This window comes from Papaver somniferum, chromosome 9, assembly GCF_003573695.1.
Source record: "Papaver somniferum cultivar HN1 chromosome 9, ASM357369v1, whole genome shotgun sequence".
Lineage (NCBI taxonomy): Eukaryota > Viridiplantae > Streptophyta > Magnoliopsida > Ranunculales > Papaveraceae > Papaver > Papaver somniferum.
In genome coordinates, this window is record NC_039366.1 from 6,999,634 (window position 1) to 7,005,788 (window position 6,155).

Sequence of the window (6,155 nt, forward strand, 5' to 3'; positions counted from 1 at the left end):
ATCAAATTTTCATGAATCCATTGGGTCCAGATAATATCCTTCCCAGATCAAATATCCCAAATATGCCTTAGATTGGCAGTAAACTTGGTAAGTTCCAAATTTCTGATTCCAAGTCCTCCAGCGTTTCCAGAGGTAGACACCTGATCTAATCCAACAAGATTATGCTTCTTTCCCAGATCAGTGCTAGACATAAAAACCTTTTAAAGATGGTATTCAGCTCTTTAATAGCTCTCTTAGGTAAGACAAAGCAGGAGAGCCAAAAATATACCATTCCACTGAGAACATGTTTAATCAACATTAACCTTCCAGCAAATGCCAAGTGTCTCCCATTCCAAGAACCCTCTTAGTAACCAGCTCAATGAGGGGTAAGCAATCATTGTAAGACAGTTTGGTGGAGATCAAGGGGACTCCAAGATATCTAACATGCAAGGTCCCCTGAGAGCAGTTTAAACAAGAAATGATACCTTGAAGAATATCTTCACTCACAACATAAGAATATAGAGAAGTTTTGTTGCAATTAATCACTAAGCCTGAGAAAGTGATAAAATCCAATAAAATCTTACCAAGCACCTGAGCATCTTTGATATTACCTTTAAAGAAAACTAACACATCATTTGCAAAGCAAAGATGAGTCAGATGAGTAAGCTTGCACTTAGGATGGAGACCAAAAGATCCAGAGGTGACCCGTTGCTTCAATAATAAACTCAAGACCTCCATAATCATAACAAAAAGGTATGGGGACATAGGGCAGCCATGCCTAATACCTCTCTTAGCCCAAAGAAACCAAATGGAGATCCATTAACTAACACAGAGAATCTTGAAGAAGAAATACATTCAAAAATCTACTTAATGAATAACTCAGGGAACCCAAATCTCTTCATTACAACACTGATGGACTCCCAACTAACAATGTCATAACCTTTTTGAAGATCAATATTTAAAGAACACCTTGGAGTACCCAGAGTTTTATGATAATTCCACACAATTTCATGAACAAGAAGAATGTTATCTTGAATAGATCTTCCTGATATGAATGCAGATTGATTGGAGCTCACTAAACCTTTCAAGACAAACTTCATTTTAGCAGAGATAATCTTTGTAATGGATTTATAGATGACATTACAATAAGAAATTGGCCTGAAATCACTAATAGAAGAGACGTTTTCACACTTAGCCACTAAAGTAATGAAAGTATTGTTTACCTCTTTAAGTAACTTGCCAGATCTGAAAAAATTCTGAATAACAGCCACAAAGTCATCTCCAATAACATACCAAGAAGATTTTAAGAAATAGTTGTTATAACCATCAGGACCAGAAGCTTTAGAGGAATGGATTGAAGCAAGAGCTTCCACAATTTCATCTCTAGTAACAAGCCTAGTTAGTTTACAAGCATCATCAGGAGATACCAATCTATCAAATTGCAAATCTTCAGGAATATCCATGGGGTCACCAGAAGAGGGTACATTGAATAAAGTACCGAAGAAATCAACACACACAACACCAATTTCTCTATCATCCTCTATCTTGATATTATCTCTAGAATTAATAATCAAAATGTTGTTCCTTGACCTTCTTTCCCTTAGGGAGGAATGGAAGAATTTTGTATATATTAGCATCCCCACTTTCATCCATTTTACTTTTGACTTTTCTTTAGCTAAAGATTCTTCATATCTAGCAAGTTTAGCATAATTCCTGGTAGCTTCCTTTTCTTTCTTAGCAATATCTCTATTTAAACGATGATCTTGTTGTTGCTCCTGGAGTTCATTCATATGAGCTTGAGCAGCTAACACTTGATCAGAAAGCCTTTTAAATCTCTCATTTTTCCAAACACCCAAAGCCTTCTTAAGTCTTTTAAGTTTAGTTACAATAACTACCATAGGATTCCCATGGACAGGATTCTTCCACACATTTCTAACAACATCCAAAAAGTCAGGTTCCTAAACCCAAAAGCTGCAGAATCTATAAGGAGGAGGTCCATGATATCTTCCTTCAAAAAATACTTACAACAGAAGGACTGTGATCAAATATGCCTTCAAAAATACTTCCGTCATTTCTTACTAAAGGAACAGTTTTGAGAATTTTGTCTCACTTTGTTACATATAAATATAATGAAATACCAACAATTTTATAGGAAAAAAAGAACGAATCTTTATTCAAAATAGTAGAAAACCGGATACATATAAATTTCAAAAACTTCAACTGCAATTTCCCACAAATTCCGGGTGAGTTAACCGAGATTCAATCAAAATTTCGGGTCAACTCTGGCCAAATGCCGTCTCGGCAAAATCATACATTTCATTATCTTAAATGTTGAAACGGCAATTTTCAGTGAGATCTCAGCCATCTTGGCAGAGATTGACTACACGGAGTGGGACAGCTAACTTCAATAGCGGATGCAAGAGCCATGGCCAACTAACGTAGGTTATATAACCTTGACTTTGTTTGGTTGGATTTGACCCTTGACTTAAACTCTTACCTCCAAACGAAAACCTTAAAACCAATTGTTTTTCTTTTCTTCATCCACTTCCTGTCTCCCTCCCGCCGTCCTGAACCACAGATGGCATCTCGTTTCATATGGGATTCAGGTGGAAGAACCCCTTCTGAATCCATCGCACCATTATGATATCGCCTCTCAAGTAAGCTTCCTTATCATTTATTCTTTGAACAAATACTCCATTTGTTGTGAAAAAGATGAAATTGAGATGATTTTAAGTGTTTTTATGGGAATTCTGAATCTGAAATATGTTTGATGCATACATCTTTAGGTACATATGATTTCATCATCTTGTCGGCCCATGAAGATGTGCTTATCGATGAGGGTCGAAAGGTTACTGGTCAGAAAGCAGGCAGGTAATTAGATAATTTATTTATTTTTAGAAACAATTGGTCCAGTTAATTGGAATATTGATTGCTGAATGATTAGCTGAATGACGGTGTTTTAATTGTAATTGAAAGGATGGTGCGGTTTGATTGGTATTGGAATTCACTTCAGTGAAAGAATGGTGTTTTAATTATGAGCATGAAGTCTCGACTGAAGACGCCTCTTACTGAATCTCCCACCAGTTCTCAGAAGCTGACTCGTGCTTAAATTTCTGAATCTGCTATTATTGCAATTATGATTTTTCTTCTCAAAACCGAAGCTTCCGCTCTCTCTCTGCAGCGAAATTCGGTATGGTAAAACACAATATTGAGTTTATATGGTTTTGGTACATTGTTTGAATATGCCCATTTACTTAGTTCTCAATGTGGATTGTGAACAACTGTATTTTTTCACTTTGTTGTACAGAGATGCTGCTGGGGTGTTACTATCTTTGGCTCAAATATAGCAGCAAAAGATTGACTCGGAATCATTCATGTCTCATGTCTGACTATTCGGAACAATGAGGAGGCTACAATATTAGTCGACAGAGGGTATGTTATGCGGTTTTGACAAAGATGTGTGACGAGTTCCAAACTCCGCTTAAAAGTTGTGGATAGCAAGCTTGATCAATTAGCTGAACATAAGATGAAAAGGAGTAATCAGATTACCAAGGTATGTTAATTTATATTTCGAGAAAATAAAACAGCATCTTTACTCCCTATGTTGAAATTTGTGTAAATAATTGTAGATTGCCTATCTCTTATCCCTGCAGTACTAGGATTTTTAGATGAAAATGTCCTTTTAATCAATATTAACCGTGCAGAGTCATAATGTGGTGATCTCCACACAAAATACTCTTTGCATTATTATCTTATTAGTTGAAACAGCTGGTAAATTGGGTCTTACATCTTTCATGATGGTTGTTATGCTGAAATTTTAGTAGTTTTTTAATATGGTGGAGGAGCTCTTTTACATGTGGAGGCACGTGAATCCTTCACTGCAATTATATTTTTTGCTCTTAGAATCCTCTCTACAGAAGAATTCAATATCCATGTGAACCCCGGGACATGAAAGCCCAAGGAAATTAGAGTCAATAGATCCCCCAGACTCCACTGTCCAATTACGTTTTATGCTTGCATATGAAGAATTTAATACTTCAATGAACACCTGCTGTGAACTTATGATCTGATTTGGTAAGAAGTTTTGTATCTGGAAATGAGATTTTCAAACTGATTGGTTTCACATTTTTGATTTGTAAAAATCTTAGCATTCAATTATTTGTATTTGCACCTATTTTATGTGGATGAATAATATTGAGTTGTGCGTTTTCATAGCGACTTATATGTATATGTACTTGCAGGTTAACACGTTACCAGAGGGTTTCAAGGGAAGTCACAAAAGAATTCTTGTTGCAACTGATCTGGTTGGCAGAGGGATAGATATTGAGCGTGTTAACTTTGTCATTAACTATAACATGACAGACTCTGCTGATACCTACTTGCACGGGGTTAGTTCCATTAACACATATGTTCGCTGATTTTCATTTCCCATCATTTCTTTATCCCGTTCCCCTAACTCTCTCCCTCGGCCGTCGTAAACCACAAATGGTACCTGGATTCGTACGGGATTCTGGTGGAAGAACCCCCTTTAAATTGATCGCAACATTATGAGATGGTGATATTATTGCTGTACTAGCAAAGAAACCATGGCCGAATAACAACAAGAGAAGAGCGGCTGCGATTAAAATGGGAGATTATAAAGTCAATATACTCACGCCAAGCGGTCGATTACTGCGGATGGATTTGGATTCGTATATACGAATTTTTTTGGCTCAATTACAGCAGCGTAAGATTGACCTAAGGTATGTGAATTTACATTTCGAGAAAATAAAATTAAATATGTACAGTATCTTTACTCCCTACGTAGAAATTTCTGTAAAGTTTTGTAGATTGCCTTGGCTTACAACAAATCTAATCATATCTCTTATACCTTCACAACGAGGATTATTAGATAAAAATGTCCTTTTAACAAGGTGGACTAAAATCAATAATACTAATAGCGGATAGTTTTAATATTCTGAAATGGCAAGTTGGATACGATGATGTGATGTCCACCCTAACCAAGTCAGTTTGCATTACTCCAATTCTCTCTTTATTTCCATCTTAACAAGCTTTTAACTTGTTTGGGAAACGACTCCTCCCTTTACAACCGATGAATTAATTTGCTGCATCTCAAGCATCTTGAACTTGGCTCGAGCTGGCATCTTGAGTCTTGACCACAACATGTACTTGTTGCTTTAGTACATGTTTTATTTCTTGAACAAAATTATTTATTAGTATTCCATCTTTTTAAATTTTTTTTGGATAAAATGAAATTAGCGTTTGATTGATATCGGTGGCGGTATTTGTCTGATAGTTGTAGCATGGTAATGAAACTTATCTTCATAAGAATCAAAATATCAAAGACCCATAATGAGACAAAAGCTTTAATCACTTTGATTAAAACAATATACAGGGAAATCAAGTTAAAGTATTTTCCTTATTCCAGTAGAATCAAATAGGCAAGAATATGAGCACATACGGTTAGGGCTTAACATGGTTTCGGTTTTCCGCTGGAACCGGACCAAACCAGATCAATTAGGAAGAAACCAAACCGAACCATTTACTAATGGATTGGTTACGGTGTAGAAAGTGGAAAACCGATAGTGTTGGTTTTGGTTTGGTTTGACCTCTAAAACCGAACCAAAAGTCATTGGAAAACCGATTAATTTTTAAACTTAGTTTCTACCGAGTATTAGATTCTACCCATTGATTTAGAGGATAAATAGAAACCCTAAATCTAATATGTCATTATGATACACTCCCTCTTTCTCTTTCTCCTTCTCTCAGTCGCCTTCTTTCTCCACCCCCAACTACAGCTGCTGCTACTCGACTTTTTTCTTCCCGTCTTCCTTCTTTTTTTATTTGTCAATAACTAAATTAAGATATATTATATATTTTCTTTTGATCTCTAGAATTAGAGTAAGTTTTAACTATTCTTGATATTTTTTTTTATTTTATTGTTTTTGTCTGTAAATTTGTGTAAACCAATACTATCGGCAACTACGATTTTTTTATCTGTAAATTTGTGTATTTTTTTTTTGGTTTGACATAATTATTGTTTAACCAAAAACCACTGGGACAAACCGAAACCAACTGGAACCATTTGGAAACCGAACCAATGATTAATGGATTGATTTGATTTAGATTTTTAGAAACCAATAGTATTGGTTTCGGTTTTGGTTTCGCTAGAAACC

General features: G+C 35.7%; 1 long non-coding RNA gene across 1 annotated transcript; it reads left to right on the plus strand.

Moving 5' to 3' along the window:
• The first annotated feature begins 2,778 nt into the window (after positions 1 to 2,778).
• Positions 2,779 to 3,505, plus strand: LOC113309722. Its single transcript, XR_003340720.1, has 3 exons — positions 2,779 to 2,850; positions 2,956 to 3,169; positions 3,287 to 3,505. It is a non-coding gene; the product is annotated as an uncharacterized LOC113309722 (long non-coding RNA).
• Positions 3,506 to 6,155: the final 2,650 nt, after the last annotated feature.